Consider the following 18,784-nt stretch of genomic DNA (forward strand, 5'->3'; position numbering starts at 1 on the left):
CATTGTGAAGCAAAGAGTGCAAATTCATTACATAAAGAATGATAAGCAGAGGATAAGGGCAGGTTGTGTTGGAGATTGTCCCTGGTTCTTATTTGCTGCACCTGACAGCAGGACCAAAGCATGGGTTGTGAAGAAGTATGTGGGTGAGCATACATGTGAAAGAGAGTGGGCACTCAAGCAATTTACAGCAAGATATTTGGCTGGCAAGTATGTGGAAACATTTAGAGCAGATGAGAAGATGACACTGCAAAACTTTGGCAGACTTGTTCAATTGGACTACAACATGCAACCTACTAGAAGTAAGCTAGCTAGAGCAAGGAGGATTGCACTAAAGATAATTCATGGAGATGAACTTGAGCAGTATAATTTACTGTGGGACTTTGCAGCTGAAATCAGAAGATCAAATCCTGGCAGTACCATGCTTGTGCATGCAAACAATGGAAAGTTTGATAACTGCTACATGTCCTTAGATGCATGCAAAAGGGGTTTTCTGCTAGCTTGTAGGCCCATTATATGCATTGATGGGTGTCACATTAAGAACAAGTATGGTGGAGTGATGCTGACAGCTGTTGGAGTTGATCCTAACGATTGTATCTTTCCCATTGCAATTGCCATAGTAGAAGTGGAAGATACTATCACATGGAAGTGGTTTTTGAACACATTGAAGGAGGATCTGAACATACAAAACACAGCACCATGGACATTGATGAGTGATAGGCAGAAGGTAGTAAGAACATTGTAGCATTTCATACTGTAGCATTTCATACTGTTGCATTTCATATTATCATACTGTAGCATTTCATTTGTTTGTTCTACAATGTATGTAGGGCTTGATCAATGCTGTCAATGCAATGTTTCCTGATGCACAACATAGATTTTGTGTGAGGCATCTGCATCAAAACTTTGTGTTGTCAATGCTAGTAAAAAAATGGTGCCAAAGTACAGAAAAACAACCAAAATGCTGCCAAATTTTAGTTCAATTTCATTGCAACAGTAAATCATCAACATCTGGATACACCAACAAGCATTGATCACTGGATACATCATACTAACACATCACTTCTTAAATCCTACATACACCACAACTACAATCAGTACAACAAGTGCACTGAGAATACTCCTACAGAGAAAAATGAGCTCATTCATCTTCTGCATTGCTTCTGCATATGCCACAATCTCGACAGTGCTATGCATTGCTCCTGCACAAGCATCTTGCACCTCTGTTTCTTCACTTCCAATGACACCAGCCGAATCTAAACTGCTCAATCCACGACTGACATACCCAGCTCTCACCAAAAAATCAAAATAGTTGTCTGGTCCATCTTCCCAATAGTAATGTTGGCAGGGATTTGGTTGAATTTGATAGAAATTGAGCAAAAAAAATTCAGTCAAAAAGAAACACAGGAACATCAAATCGATTGGTTTGAAGAAGATCTTACATGGTGATTGGGGCACTTGTAGAAAATCCTGCCAGGATTTGCCTTCGATTTTGACACAAGACGAATTGTAGATCGAATGCGGCAGCTAGGGCATGGTACCAACGGCAGCATACCCGCGGCAGCCGGCGATGAGATGGGCGGCGAGAAAAGGGCTAACACCGGAGGTGGAGCAGGCGCTTGGGCAGCCTTCTTCCCGCGGTGCTTCACGGCAGACGAGCTAGCGGCGGCGGACATGGCGGCGACGGCGCGGCGCCAGAGAGAGGGAGAGAGCAAGCAGAAGACCTAGGGACCGGGGAATGAAGAGAGGACAAACTCCAGGGGCCAAACTGCTTAAATTACCAACCTCCAACCGCGGGAACTATCCCTCGTGGGCCCTCGAGTCGACGTGGCAGCGGTCAAAGCGCCACGCGAGCTGGTCAGCGGCGGACAGTCGAAATTAGGACCTCGGATGAACAACTTAGAAAGATTTAGGACCCAGATGTGCATTTTGAAAGAATTAGGACCCAGCCGACACTTTTGGGAAAGAATTAGGACCGCGCTTGCATTTTACTCATAAATAAATTAGCAAGATTTTCGCATGATTTGACTTGCAAGATGTTTATTTTCCCGCTTTTTTGAAGATCACAGGAAAAAACACTAAGAAATATGCTTAGTGATATTACGCTTGATGTATCCTGCATCTGTGCAACACATGCCGCATTACCTTCATAGATAATGGTAGGTGATTCTATCTGATCAATTCCACATGACTGTTGTTTGTGATTTATCATTCTGCGAAGCCATACACATTCATATGATACGTCAAATAATGAAATTATTTTAGATTGATTGGTAGATGTTGCCACAAGAGTTTATTTTGAAAACTTTCATGATATAGCAGTATCACCATGTAGGAACACAAAATCGGTCTGTGATCTGGTATTATGGGGATCAGATAAATAGCCAACATCTGCGTATCCAATCATACCAGAGTCCGGATTTCTCTGAAACCGGAAAATAGGCCAAGATCCTTTGTGCCTTGGAAATATCGAAAGATATTCTTCACTCCAGACTAACGGTGTTTGGTGGGAGCTAAGCTGTGTCTAGCAAATAGATTCACTTGAAATGTGAGGTCAGGTCTCGTGCAATTTGCAAGATACATAAGCGCTCCAACGGCACTGAGGTATGGAACTTCGGGTCCCAACACCTCTTCTCCATCATCCTCTCTACGTCTAGAGAACGAACCACCATGGGAGTTTTAGATGGATATGATTTGTCCACATTAAATTTCTTCAATATTTTCTGGATATAGGCAGCTTGGTCTACCATGATACCCGAGGGAAGGTGCTCAAGTTGAGTACCTAAGCAAAATTTGGTTTTACCCAAATCCTTCATCTCAAATTTCATCTTTACGTGCTTCATCAATATTTGGTGTGTTGTCAATGATGTTGAGATCATCAACGTACATAGAAATGATGCAAAATCCTGTAGAGGACTTCTTGATGAAGACACATGGGCAATCACTACTATTGGAGTAATCTTTCTGAAGAAGGAACTCATTGAGTCGGTTGTACCACATCCGTCCCGACTACCTTAAGACATATAATGACTTATTCAGCTTTACACAATACATGCTGTGTCTTGCACTTTTATTCAGGACAAGAGATTCCATCAGGAACCTTCATACATATGTCAGAATCTAGTGACTCGTAAAGATATGTGGTCACGACGTCCATCAACTGCATAGATAGACGATTTTGCACTGGCCAAGATATAAGATATCGGAAAGTGGTTCCACTCATTACTGGAGAATATGTCTCATTGAAATCAATGCCGGGTTTCTGCGTGAAACCTTGTGCTACGAGCCTCACTTTATATCTCACCACCTCATTGTTCTCATTCCTTTTTCGGAGAAAACCCCATTTGAATCCCACAGAGAAAACACTGGGAGGTGTCGGTATTGCTTCAGTGAATACCTTTCTTTTGTTAAGCGAGGCAATTTCATCTTGGATTGCATCCTTCCATTTAGGCCAATCAGAGCGCTTTTGGCACTCAACGATAGTCCTTGATCATGATCAGTGAGAAGGGTATCTGCAATATTTTAGCAAAATATATGTTGACATCATAGTCTTACGGTCAAATGATTCTCCAAAATCAACATAGTTGATGGAAATTTCCTGCACCCTTGGTGACTCTTCGTGATTTCCCAATACGTTTGAGTATGTGTATTCCAATGTCCCAGCTAGTGTGCGCAAACTAAAACTGGGTTGTGGAGGTTGCCCTTCCACTGGGTGTATACAACCCATGAGGTGTTTGACAACGTTGAGTTGACTTGCATTTACTGACTTCGAGGTTTTTCTCCTTGATTTCCGTTGCTGCTTGCTAGAAGCTTGCTCTAGATCAGAGGTCGTGCTACTCCCCCTCATTTTACAAATAGGGAGTTGAGTGGTTTTTATTGATACATCCACTCTTTTGGGCGCATTTCTGGCCAAATTTCAGGATATAGTAACAGCTTTTAGATCAGTAAATAAATCTGGCAGATTATTTGCAAGATGTTGCAAATTTATGATTTTCCAAACTTGGAGTTTAGTCTCTTGGGTATGTGGATCAGAGGATGAAATGGCTGAGCATTCCAATCAAGTTCCGGGCATTCTTTCTGGTACTTGAAATATCCCCTAATGTCAGAAAATGCTCCTCATAAAATATGCAATTAGCGTGACAGGTTGTGAACAGATCCCCAGTAAGGGGTTCCACGCACTTGAGAATCAACGGTGATTTGTACCCCACATAGATCCCCAATTTCCTGTGTGGGTCCATAGATGTCTGCTGTGGTGGTGAGATCGGGATGTATGGAGCACATCTGAAATTACGCATATGGGAAATGCTAGGAGGATTTCCACATACCAATTGCAGAGAGGAAGTACTATGATATGCAGTTGACCTCAATTGTATCAAGTCAGTGGCGTGTAAAACAATGTGGCAAGTTGCAATTCATCAACGAAGGTCTTGCAATGAGTTTGATCCTCTTAATCAATGATTCAGCCAAACCATTTTGTGTATGGACATATGGAACAGAGTGTTGAACTTCAATCCCCAAAGCCATGCAATAATCATGCCCATTCGAATTGACTTAATTCGACTTTCTGGATAATGGGCTTGCAACTTAATGACTTGCCTCATTATTTTGGCAAATGCATGGTTCCGTGTGGATAGAAGACACACATGTGACCATCGTGTAGATGCGTCAAGGAGAACCATGAAGTACCTAAAAGGTCCAGATAATGGTTGGATGGGACCACTAATGTCTCATTGAATACGTTCAAGAGACTAAAGTGGTTCATCTTGTATTTAAAGGTGCGAGGGCCTCAAAATTAGTTTTCCCGTGTGTAGGATTGAAAGTAGGTCTAGAGGTGGGGGTGATTTGACTACTTGACCAAATAAAAATCTAACCTTTTCCCAATTTTAAGTCTTGGCAGATTTTAGCAATTTACCACAAGTCAAGCAATCAACCTACACATTCAATTCTAAGAGTGTAGTAGCGGAAAGTAGAACGTTGCATATGAAGGTAAAGGGAAGGGTTTGGAGAAGGCAAATGCAATGTAGACATGGAGATTTTTGACGTGGCTCCGATAGGTGGTGCTGTCATACGTACACGTTGATGGAGACTTCAACCCACGAAGGGTAACGGTTGCGCGAGTCCACGGAGGGCTCCACCCATGAAGGGTCCATGAAGAAGCAACCTTGTCTATGCCACCATGGTCATCGCCCACGAAGTACTTGCCTCACTCGGGTAGATCTTCACGAAGAAGGCGATCTCCTTGCCCTTACAAACTCCTTGGTTCAACTCCACAATCTTGTCGAAGGCTCCCAAGTGACACCTAACCAATCTAGGAGACACCACTCTCCAAAAGGTAATACATGGTGTGATGATGATGAACTCCTTGCTCTTGTGCTTCAAATTATAGTCTCCCCAACACTCGACTCTCTCACACATATTTGGCTATGGTGGAAAGATGATTTGAGTGGAAAGCAACTTGGGGAAGGCTAGAGATCAAGATTCTTGTGGTTTTATTGGAATGTCTTGGTCTCAACACATGAGTAGGTGGTTCTCTCTCAGAAAATGAGTAGTGGAAGTGTAGGCACGTTCTGATGGCTCTCACTTGAATGGAGAAGGGGTGGAGGGGTATATATAGCCTCCACACAAAATCCAACCGTTACATACATTTGACCCAACTCCGTCAGACCGAATAGAAGAACTCGATGAGACCGATTTAGTTCGAAATGTGAACTTAGGAATCCCAGTGGGACCAACATGATCAACTCAGTGGGACCGATGTGTTAGGGCTAGGGAAAAACCTCATCGCGGCGAGACCGATTTCAACAATGAGCAAACAGAGAGTTGGTCAGGCAAACTCGGTGGGACCGATTGCACATTTCGGTGAGACCGAAATAATTGCAACACACAACAGAGAGTTTGCAAGGCCATCTCGGTGAGACCGAATTGTCTAGGGTTTCTGGCAGTGACTAGGTCAAATGAACTCGATGGCGCCGGATACATCAAATCGGTGGGGCTGAGTTTGACTTTAGGTTTTGTACATATGTGGAAATGAGAAAGTGGCTGAGGGTTTTGGAGCAATATCACTAAGCACCTTGAGCAAGTAGACCATTAAGAAACACCTCATCCCGTTTTAATAGTATTGGCTTTCCTATGGACTCAATGTGATCTTGGATCACTAAAATGAAAATGAAGAGTCTTGAGCCTTTGACAATCTTTGTCCTTAGCATTTTGAGGGGTCCACATCTCTAGTCCATGCCATGCCAATCATTGAACTTCCTGAAATATTTAACTTGAATGGATATTACTTCAATGAGCTATATGTTGTTATGAATTACCAAAACCACCCGGGGATTAGTTGCACTTTCAATCTCCCCCTTTTTGGTAATTGATGACAACATATAGATCAAAGCTTCGACAAATGATAATATGAATGAAATACACTATCGCTTTGAGAAGTATGTGATAAGCAAGAACTCCCCCTAAATTTGTGAATTATTTAAAATTTGCTTTTTAATGCAAATGCACAATCGATTAGGATCACATGTCACTCTTCCATGTCACATACATCTTGGTGGAGCGATCAAAATGATAAGATATAAAGAGCATGCACTCATCACCAAGGAAAAACATGATTGATCATACACAAATATCACAGATAGCATCATGTAAGCACACATTAAAGTATAGTATGATCGAACACATGATCGCAAGAGTATCTCACAAACAAGCAGAAATATAGTAGCATGAACCAAACGAGCAAACAATCAAAGCAAATGATCAAAGTAGCAAGAGAGGCAACAAAAGGTAAAATGCTCTCTCTTTCTAAGCCTAATGATCTATACACTTTCTCCCCCTTTGGGAACAAGTTACCAAAAAGCTTTAAAACGCATAGTGCTATGCGCCACTCTAGGCACGATCTTCGAGAGCTCCTGAAGTGGTCTTCTGGCTTGTTGCTTCGGTGTGCGTAGATGGCGTGGAGAGGAATCCGTCTGCAAAAGCTTCAGCTGATGTCTGTGGAGCTGGAGGAGTTGAAACTAGAGGTATAACTGAGGTAGTTGCTGCAGGTGCTGAAATGGTAGTCCTGGAGTCTCTGGCAACTGGCACAGCTGTAGACCTTTGTGCCATTGGCACTCTCTGAAAAACATCAGTGGTTGGTCCGTCATTCCTGTCCTCAACTTCTTCCTGGAGCTTCTCCACAATAGATTGGATCCCTGTAACCTTCACATCTAGATCATGGAATTTGGTCTCAATGATCCTCTCAAGACTTTCTTGATTCCGAGTCAGGGTGGCTGTCGGTGTCAAAACCGGCGGATCTCAGGTAGGGGGTCCCGAATTGTGCGTCTAAGGCGGATGGTAACAGGAGGCAGGGAACACAATGTTTTACCCAGGTTCGGGCCCTCTTGATGGAGGTAAAACCCTACGTCCCGCTTGATTTATTCTTGATGATATGAGTATTACAAGAGTTGATCTACCACGAGATCGGAAAGGCTAAACCCTAGAAGCTAGCCTATGGTATGATTGTATGTCGTCCTACGGACTAAAACCCTCCGGTTTATATAAACACCAGAGGGGGCTAGGGTTACACAAAGTCGGTTACAAAGGAGGAGATATCCATATCCGTACTGCCTAGCTTGCCTTCCACGCCAAGTAGAGTCCCATCCATACACGAGACGAAGTCTTCAATCTTGTATCTTCATAGTCCAACAGTCCGGCCAAAGGATTTAGTCTGGCTGTCCGGAGACCCCCTAATCCAGGACTCCCTCAGTAGCCCCTGAACCAGGCTTCAATGAAGATGAGTCCGGCGCATAGTATTGTCTTCGGCATTGCAAGGCGGGTTCCTCCTTCGAATACACCACGGAAGAATTTGAATACAAGGATAGTGTCCGACCCTGCAAAATAAGTTCCACATGCCACCGTAGAGAGAATAATATTTCCACAAATCTAATCTGCTGACTTGTTTTGGCAACATGACATTATGCCATGGCCCGGTGATTATTCGAACCGTTTCCTTTAACTAGCTCGCACATAACGCGAGGCAGTTTTTTTGACACATCTTGTCAAAGCAGAGATCGTGTCCCCCTTATTACGGGATTCTCATCAATATGGGCGTGGGTAACCCAACCATGCTTAGGACTCCTAGATTTTAGGCAAGCCCCAAACGGCCACGAGGAGGACACTTGACATTCACCCTCTTTATAAAGGGTCAAGGTTTTTACTTTTTTCCTCCCGTGCTCAATCGAATCCTTCCCCCGCCTCGAGTTCTAACACACAAAGCTCAGGTCAGGTGCTTCGAACCTTCAATCATGTCCGGATCCAGCCTCCAGGGCCGGTGGATGCCCTCCTCCGTCACGGAGGAGTATATCAGGAAGTTGAGGGAGGCAAGATACTTGACCGCAGAAGTCTCGCATCGGCTGCCCGCCCGAGGGCAGGTCGTCCCTACTCCTAAACCCAACGAAGATGTCGTGTTCATCTCCCACTTTCTCCGAGGACTAGGCTTCACTCTAGATCCCTTCGTTAGGGGTTTGATGTTCTATTACGGGCTTGATTTCCACGATCTAGCCCCGGATTCCTTCCTCCATATCTCGGCATTTATTGTCATATGTGAGGCCTTCCTCCGCATTACCCCTCACTTCGGCCTGTGGCTCAAGACCTTTGATGTGAAGCCGAAGACGATCGAGGGGAAGTATGCAGCGTGCGAAGGTGCATTAATAAGCAAGATTGCTAGAGCTCCGTGGCCAAAAGGTTCCTTTCCAGAGGTGTCCGTATTATGGCAAAGGGAGTGGTTCTACATCACCGCTCCCAGAAGTGCCAAGTGGGTAGCTCCCCCGTCTTTCGCTCGGGCCCCCCACCACAACTGATGTCATGGATCAGCAGGGGGCTGAGCTGGGGTCCAGCCAAGGACGTGCCCATACTACAGAGCCGCATCCGGGATCTCTTCGAGGGATATTTTAGTTTGGTTATGGTAGTGCAAGTCATGCTGGTTCGTCAAGTCCAGCCTTGCAAACGCCGGCCCCTTCGTTTATGGGAATTCAACCCGGAAGGACCGCGCGCTATTTAGAATTTCCTCGGCCTGACGCACGAGGAGATGTACCAGTCGTTCTTCGGTCCCCAGATAGAGTGTCCGGATACCTCCGAGGACGTGGGCCTGAGCAGAAACCGCACCGCGGCCCAAGTAAGTAATCCTCTAGCCGAACACACTGTCTTTCTTTTATCATGACATCATTCTGAAGGATCGCTCTTTGACCAGGACTGGATAGCAAAGGCGAAGATGATCCGGTGTTCGGCTCCCCTTCCCGAAGGCTTGGACAATCCGGTGCTGGAAAAGATGCTCGAGCCAGCACCTTGCCTGGTGCCCGCAAAGGAAGATGAAGGGGGGAATGAAGAGGGACAAAGCGGGCCTCCACCGCTATCTGCTCCAACCGAGGGAACGAGCGTCTCCGTGAGGAAGGATAGCCAAGAGAAGGAGTCTGACATTCCTTCGCCCTGGGGGAGGAAGAGGACTACCTCTGATGATCCAGAAACCAAGGTTTCCAAACGGGAGAAGAAAACTCCACCAGAGGGTCCCGTCTTGGAGGGTGCTTTTGCCGCACAAAGTTCGTGCGGGGATCAGCCCTCTAACGAGTCGTAAGTGATCAAAATTTACTTGATAGCAGAAATATTCTACCTTACTTCCGAGGAAACTAACCGAAGCGTTTATCTTGCAGTTCGGATCTTAGCCCTTCTCAATAGAGCTCGTCTTCAGGGGACCTTCTTCCAGAGATGATGGAGAGCGAAACGCCTCCCCCGGACTCCCCCGCTCAAGAAGCGGGCGACCTTGAAGTGTCATCACGGAGGGCCTCTCCGGATCCGGTGAGGCCAGAAGATAATCCCATAGTCACCCGAAGTCCCCAGCATCCGGCTCTTGAAGAGGGCATACAAAAGAGTCCGGCGCCGTCTGGTATGCGATCGGACGTACTGAGGGATCTGCTGAAGCGAGCGACCATCTCGGAAGAACACCGTGCGTTGATGGGTACGGTGATGGAAAGGATTTCATCCGCTGAAAGCGGGCTGCATGACGCCTTTATGAGTCTACTAACGGGCTTTGAGGTACGTAAAATGATATACCTTTGTGATGGTGCCGCACGTTTTTAGGTGTGCCCGGTGTAGATAGTAGCCCCTGAGACTCTGGTTGTCACCGAGAACGGTGGCAAATAGAGGATCGTAGTCCTAGGTAATAACCATACCGCCTTTATGTGCAGGTAGTGGAAGCTCCGGTGGCTAGCCAGACTCATGAGTTTGCCGAACTAAAGCGATAACTGGATGCGGTGGATGCCGACATCGAGCTTGTTAACAAGCGGCTTGACGAGGCACATGGTAAGTGATATTTTCTGGTAAATGTCACATAGTAAGAGCAGCGTGATGCCAGTATCTTTAATATGTTGTGACTGCAGATGGAGCTGCCACTGTGGAGACCCTTCGGGCGGAACTTGCCCGAGCCAGAGAACAAGCAAGGAGTAGTAATGCGGCTGCTTTGAAGGCGGCTGAAGAGTTAAGAGCCAAGAAGGCCGCGCATTGCGAGAGCAAAGAGAAAATGGCCAAGATGGCTATAGAGTTAAAAGAAACTGCCGACCGTTGTCAGGTCCTTGAAGAAGAAAACCGAACAAAGGCGACGGACCTCCAAAAGGCCACGATGGCGACCAAAGACACCCGCTCTGCCATGAGAGCAAAGAAGGAGGAGCTGCATGAAGCCAGTGATATTGTGGCTGGGAAGCCCTTTTTGCTGCGGAGGAAGTTCGGAGATCCGCGGTACACCCCTCTGGATCGGCTGTGGAGTTCGGCAGACGCATATCTGGATTTGACAGCGAGTGCTGTCGATGCGGCCGAATACTTCCGAGATCAAACATATCGTGAAGTGGACAAGCTATTCTGGTTGTAGTTTAATGTTCCAGAGCGTCTGCTTCCGCTAACTGATCATCTTGCCGAATGGGCCGAACTCAATAGATTGTCCAGACTTGCCATGAGGTTCGTCGTAGATCATCTGTAGCCGGAAAAACCGAAGCTGAACAACTATTTCAGCTTAGTGTAGCAGTTCCTTGGTGCGATGTCGCGCATCCATGCGATGAAGAGGTCGGCGTGCATAGAAGGCTCGCGAATGGCTTTTGCCCGTGTCAAAGCATACTGGGCGGAAATGGATGCTACCACTGTTGCGGCACAAGGTTCGGCCATAGGCCGAGTGGCTGCCGAGCACTATTTTGAAGAAGTTCTTGAGGGTGCTCGTTTGATAGAGGCCCAGTGCTCGAAGAATATTATGTTTGAGTGACATGTATTCCCATTGTAAAAACAATGTTTTATTAATTTTATCAAGGCTATATTTATACTTTTGCCCGAAAGTATTGTGATGCCTCCTGTGCGGCCATTTTATGTATACATGTGTATAACCTGAAAGATTGCAGTCGTCGGCTTCAGCCCCCACGCATATAATGCGGGGGTGTTCGCAGAAGACGCGTATTCACACTTAATCCAACGTCTTGGTCCTACTAAGGAGGTGAGAGCGCAACGAACTAGGCAACCAGACTATAATGCTTTAGCACTTTCACTTAGCCATATGAGTTTGACAGTGGGGCTACTATATAGCCCCTGGTGGCGCTGCACTCTCCCGAGTTCGGGGTGCGTACATGACCGGCTGGGAAACGTCCCTTCGTTAAGGCGGAGGAATTCTAGGATTCCGATAGGTCATCGAGTGGTTGACCAGTCTCGCGCTATATCATGACAGTCAGTTTTCGGCTTTCTCTACTGAGGTGCTTGTCCGGATGAACCAGGGCACAATCGCAGTAGTTCTCCTGGTGCCGACTTAGCCGATAGAGCGGAACGTAAGGCGGCAAAACACAGGAGCCGGGCAAACCCAACATTTTACCCAAGACATGATTCGGAGCTAATGCATATAAGGCCGAACTCGCGACGCCGAACACTCCCTAAGGTATTCGGTCTTTATGGTGTAAACCGGGCCTAAATAGTGCCCTTTGTAAGGAGCCCCTAATGTCCAGGTACGTGCATTGTTCTGACGTGGCCACATGCCAAGACGCCAGCATCCTTCTCAATTGTACCGAGAATCCAAGGGATGTGTATCAACAAGAGACAGTAAAAAAGGTTGATGCAGGGTCTTAATCTAAAAAGAATCCTTAGAACGGGTCCCTGCTGCACGTCTGCGCCTGTGTCTCCATTGTGCCATATCCTGGACGGGTGTAGCATGATTGTCATCTGTAAAAGAGAGGAACTTAGGTGAAAAGTTGTCGTGCACAAAGGTGGGTTTAAAGAAACCATCTACAGTTCAAGATGAGTAAAAATTGCCACTTGTCTATGTGCGTTGAGCCCCTTGTATTTGTAATAGGGCTGTGGCCATCAAACCTGTATGAATTTCCTATAGCTGCACCGGACTCGTCTAACCGTGTCCGTGGTCTTGACGACCTATCGAATGCTTTAGTTGGTGAGGCCGTTTTAGTGTGCGGCTGCCAAGGCAGCCACACTCTCTTCGGCCCGCAGGGATCGCTCAATATTTCCATTTACTGTAATGATGCCACGTGGACCGGGCATCTTATGTGTGAGGGAAGCGTAATGTGGTATTTCATTAAAGCGAGCGAAAGCTTCACGTCCAAGTAGTTCTTGATAGCCACCTTGGAACGGAGCAATGTGGAAGGTTAAATTTTCGCTCCGTAAGTTATCGGGGAAGCCAAATATAACCTCTAGTAGCAGGGAGCCCATGCAATGAGCCCCTGGGCCTGGCGTTACTCCTCTAAAGGTAGTGTTGTTGTGGCGAATTTTCGTTGGGTCGATCCCCATTTTGCGGATTGTGTCCTGATATATCAGGTTTAAGCTGCTGCCACCGTCCATCAGGACTCGTGTGAAGTGGTATCCATCAATTATTGGATCTAATACCAAGGCAGCCCACCCTGCGTTCCAGATACTTGCTGAGTAATCCTGATGGTCGAAGGTGATCGGTTGAGATGGCCAGTGGCAGAACTCCGCGGTGATAGGCCCTTGGGCATGTTTGACTAGGAGTGCCGATTTGGTTCTCCCTTTTATCATGTGTAGCACGTTTACTATTTTGACTTCTGGTGGAAATTTATTCTGTTCCCCAGTGTTTTGCTTGCGAGGCTCATCCTCGTCTTCGCTTGGTTTATCCTGCCCCTTATGTTTAGCGTTGAGCTTGCCGGACTGCTTGAAGACCCAACATTCTCTATGGGTATGATTTGCAGGTTTATCGGCGGTGCTATGGATCTAACATATTTGGTCCAGAATTTTGTTTAAGCTGGATAGTTCATCTCTAGCGCCTTTAGAGGGCGGCTTTTGCTGACCTGGCCTAGAGCTTATGAACCCGGCGTTTACCGCCGTGCTCTTCGGGCTATCTTCTTTATTCCGGCACTTATTATTTTTGCTGCGTCATGATTTCCCGTTTCCATCTCTAACTTCGGATGTACTTGGGTCGCTGGTGCTGCATCGGGCTAGCCAGCTGTCCTCGCCCGTGCAAAAGCGGGTCATGAGGCTTGTTAATGCTGCCATTGTTCTTTTCTTGGCTGAGGTGCCTGGTAAGCCATTCGTCTCGGACGCTGTGCTTAAAGGCTGCCAAGGCCTCGGCGTCCGGACAATCGACTATTTGGTTCTTTTTAGTAAGAAACTTGTTTCAAAGCTTTTGGGCTGACTCTCCGGGCTGTTGAGTTATATGACTTAGATCGCCTGCATTCGGTGGTTGGACATATGTCCCTTGAAAATTTGCCCGAAAGGCGTCTTCAAGCTCTTCCCAGCTTCCAATGGAGCTTCCAGGGAGGCTTTTAAGCCAGTGCCGAGATGGCCCTTTGAGCTTGAGGGGTAAGTACTTGATGGCGTGGAGATCATCCCCTCGAGCCATATGGATATGGAGGATATAGTCCTCAATCCAGACCCCAGGGTCTGTTGTTCCGTCGTATGCCTCTATGTTTACGGGTTGGAATCCCTCTGGAAATTCATGGTCCAGCACCTCATCGATGAAACATAGGGGGTGTGCGGCACCCCTGTATCTGGGTGTACCATGGTATTCGGATGTTTGTTGTATTGCATCGTATGCTGGAGCGCGCTTGCGTGGTCCATAGATGGATCTGGTTGCGCCGTCCTTTTGATGCGAGCCTTCGCGTGGGTCGCGCATTGGCTTATGTGCGGCATTGTTTGCCGCTTTATGTTGGCCGTGAGGTCGTCTATCTGGCCGGATGGCCATTTTAATTTTTGGTTGCGGGGGATCTAAGGCCTCCTCATCGAATTCAGGTAGCAACTTCCGCTTCGGGTAGCTCTTGGTGTGGCGATTACTGCCGTACTTTGCTGCTGTGTTGAGTACTTCACTCCATTTTATTTTGAGTGTGTCTTGTACAGCGTTGAGCCTTTGCTTCTGTTTTTCAGACTCCTCGCCGTGGCAACAAGCCTTTGGTGGGCATTACATTGCTCCTGGCACCTGTCCGGTGTGATGTCGTCAGGACTGTTATCTTCGACGGGGTTGGGTTGTTCGGCTTGATTTTCCGTGTTACCGTGGTCGTCAATGGTTCACCCTGCTCTAACACTGGGTCTATGTGATCGTTATTTCTGCCGGGGCAGGATTTGGGGCGGCGTTTACGCTGCCGCTTTGACTGCTGCTCGAGGGAACCACCCATCACTGCGTCCTTCCATTCCTTGTCGTTATTTTCTTTGGGTGTGTCCACCATGTATACGTTATGTGATGAAGTGGGCGTCCAATGCCCTATGAGCAGTGGTTCTTCTTCGACTCCTGCATCGTCGTCCATACCATCGATGTCTTTGGAGTCGAAGTCGAGCGTGTTGGTTAAGTCATCGACAGTGGATACTAAGTGGGTGGTGGGTGGGCGGCGAATTTCTTTGTCATCCGCATCCCAATCCTGCCAGATGTAGTTCGGCCAGGATTCTCCTAACAAGGAGAGAGACCTTAATGAGTTCAGAATGTCACCGAAGGGCGAGTGCTGGAAAATATCTGCGGAGGTAAACTCCATGATCGGCGCCCAATCGGATTCGATAGGTACGGGCGCAGGCGGTTCGGAGTTCGTGGCCAGAGAAGGATCCGACAGTTTGGCAACACGGCTCTCATGATGGGTAAGGTCGATATTCGGCTCGATCGCCGCTGAGGGTACGGCCTCATGACGGGGTCCATCCACCCGTCCATGGATGGCGCAACTGGCTCCGAATTGAGGCTCGGGGCGGCTGCCGGTGCGATCTCCTGAATATGGTCCGATGATAGAGCTAAATCGTACTCATCATGACTGCGCGGCGCACAAGGCAGGGGCTCGAATCCGTCGAAGATCAAGTCTCCGCGGATGTCGACCGTGTAATTTAAGCTTCCAAACCTGACCTGGTGGCCAGGGGCATAACTTTCGATCTGCTCCATATGGCCAAGTGAGTTGGCCCGTAGTGCGAAGCCGCCGAACACAAAGATCTGTCCGGGAAGAAAAGTCTCACCCTAGACTGCGTCGCTATCGATGATCGTAGGAGCCATCAAGCCTAATGGCGACGACACAGAGGAACTCTCAATGAAAGCACCAATGTCGGTGTCAAAACCAGCGGATCTCGGGTAGGGGGTCCCGAACTGTGCGTCTAAGGCGGATGGTAACAGGAGGCAGGGAACATGATGTTTTACCCAGGTTTGGGCCCTCTTGATGGAGGTAAAACCCTACGTCCTGCTTGATTTATTCTTAATGATATGAGTATTACAAGAGTTGATCTACCACAAGATCGGAAAGGCTAAACCCTAGAAGCTAGCCTATGGTATGATTGTATGTCGTCCTACGGACTAAAACCCTCCGGTTTATATAGACACCAGAAGGGGCTAGGGTTACACAAAGTCGGTTCCAAAGGAGGAGATATCCATATCCGTACTGCCTAGCTTGCCTTCCACGCCAAGTAGAGTCCCATCCGGACACGAGACGAAGTCTTCAATCTTGTATCTTCATAGTCCAGCAGTCCGGCCAAAGGATTTAGTCCGGCTGTCCGGAGATCCCCTAATCCAGGACTCCCTCAGTGGCAAAGACCTTCTCAATACTCATAGTAGCCTCAAGCAGATAACTGAGTTGATCTTGCTTGGTCTTGAGTATCACTTGTGAAGCATGTGCACTAGCTGCCATTGCTGCTTTAGCAGCCTTTGCTCTCTCTCGCTCTCTCTTCTTTCCTTTAGCAGCCTATTCCTCTCTTGAATCAAGAGTGAAGTCCATAGTTTCCTGAGTGGAGGCTCTGGCTTTTGACATGGGCTTCCTCTTAGCAGGAGCTTTCTTTGGCATACCAGACTTTGTGGCAGCAGCAGCATCATACTCCTTCTTGAGCACCTTTTTCTTTGAGGTTACTTCCTCATTAACAAAAAAATTCTCATCTTCAGATTCTGAGGTTCTCTTCTTCCTTTTCCTAGTAGCAGCCTTAGGCAAGTTGCTGGGAGTGCTTCTGCTACCTTCATCATAACTATTGTTGGAGGTACTAGTGCCCTCACTAAGATTCACCTGCTCCTCAAACCTGTTCTGACTGTCACTGCCCTCTGACATCTCTGAAACTGACCATGTGAATAGATATGTATAGGTATAGTGGATGATCATCACAAAGCACAGCTATTTTTGCAAAACTATTGAGACAAAAACTTAACTTTAGTTTTCTGCAGAAAGCATTTCGGAGCTATCGATTTGACAAACTCAGTGACATCGAAGCAATAATGGAATCTAAACATGTAGTTTCGGTCACTGAGATGCAGTTTGGTGACTCCGAGATGCTAGGGTTTCATAGAGTAAGTGATTTCGGTCACACCGATTAGTACGCTTTGGTCAGACCGAGTTTTACTTGTGCAATGGCCTGACCCAAATCGGTGAGATCGAGATCCTCAGATCGGTCGGTCCGAGATGAGTTCGGCAGAAACCTAACCCTAAGTTTTTGCATCAAATCTATTCTAATGGAATTTTCTGGTGGATAGATTGATCTCATTCGTGGTAAGAATAATGGAGATGATATTTGTGCAAGAATCAGAAAAAGAGAACGCACAAAGAGGTTGAGTCTGTACCCTAACTTGGCGACGAACTCTCTATGGCGACAACGGCGGTGAGATTAACGTTGACGGCGACAGAGACCAGCAGCAGGAGGATACTGGCAACGATCTGGAGACCAAGGGGGCAGCAGAGCTGGGAAGGCGCGGTCGAGAGGTATGGAGGAATTTCCAAAATTTCAACCCGTGGTATATATACCCAGTCACTGTCGGTGTGACCGAGTGGAACGACTCGGTGGCACCGAGATGCAAAACTGCTAGCAGTTACCGCAATTCAATGTGAACGAATTGTTCAAATCGGTTGTACCAAGATGAAAACCTAGATCAACTTAATGAATTCAATGAGACCGAGTGTGATGATTTGGTCTGACCGAGATGCATTAAGAGGTTTTGGAAGTTTAAGCCCTTGACGGATCGGTGGCTCTGAGTGCTCCTCACCCGGAGGGTCCTAATTCGACTTGTTCAAACTTTGTGATGTAGCATGAATAGAGTTTGAGACGAGAAAAAACATAGATAGCTAGAGGGAGTACTTAGGCATTCTTGTCCATCCATTTGGTAATAAGAAAACCAAACAATCAAAGCAACAAATCGATGTCCTCGAATGGAGAAAATTATGCAACCAACATGCTCACACAATAAGATAACAAATAAAATATATGGCAAAGCATGCACAAACACTCTAGCATCTATCAAGCAATTGGCGATGACTAGGTCATCTACATATGAGTATATTGACTGAGGAGTCAAATGAGAACATTTGATTGTAGGTCATACTCATCATTTAAGAGCAAATGGGGTTACCACTTTTACATAAAGCATTGTTGTGTTCACATCATTAGAGTTGCTTTTGCTCAATTCTTAGAGAATAACTCCCCCTAGATTTGATATCCCCCCTAAGAGGGATGAACTAACCTTGGGTTTTGTCGATGATGACTTCATGTAGATGTTGAAGATGTGGATGCTCAATGTTGATGTAGATCATTTGGAGCAATCCATTGGAGTGAGTTGCACTTTCAATACCTACATGGGTTAGTCCCACCAGGAACACACAAGGGTATCCATAGACATAGGGTGAAATACATATATGATGATGTCCATGTGTCGGTGTCCCGGGAACAGGGGTCCCCAGACTTGCCTGCTTGCGGCCCACAGCGTGGCTCCACCAGCGTCCCCGTACGACCCATCTTCACCAGCGAACACTCAAGACCCTTGCGAGGGGCCAAGCCTCGTGAGGCGGACGACGCAAGACCTCCTCGTGGGCGGCCTCACCAGGCTGGCTCGCGAGGGGCGGAGAGATCAAGGCGAGGGATACCTCGCGAGGTCCCCGTGACGTAAGCCATGACGACCAAGGCCAGGCGGGCGCCAGCGCGCATAGTGTCCTTGTTTCCTCTTTGGTGCTAAAGGGGAAAGTGTAGGCGAGGAGTCCCGAGGCATCAGGCAAAGGTTTCCATATCGGTGCAACAAGACCAAGACCAGCAGGACGGCATGACGGAGGTCACTGTGGAGCCAAAGACGACGTCACCACCAGAGCCTTTGGCAGGCGAAGACCACCTTTAGTCAGGATAACTTGTACTAGTTGTCTCCCTTCGAATTTGGCCTTTGTGGGATCCCTTCCCGCTCAATATTTGGGGAGAGGACTAGGGCCTCTATAAATAGGACTAGCCACCATCGTAGGAGGCAACTCATATTGGATCGGAGCCATTCCATCCATAGCCTCACACAAGTTCACCAAGCACAAGGACACCTTTCCTCAGTAGGCTGTTCTTCCCTTGTAACTGTTCATCC

Source organism: Triticum dicoccoides, chromosome 7A (assembly GCF_002162155.2).
Source record: "Triticum dicoccoides isolate Atlit2015 ecotype Zavitan chromosome 7A, WEW_v2.0, whole genome shotgun sequence".
Taxonomy (NCBI): domain Eukaryota; kingdom Viridiplantae; phylum Streptophyta; class Magnoliopsida; order Poales; family Poaceae; genus Triticum; species Triticum dicoccoides.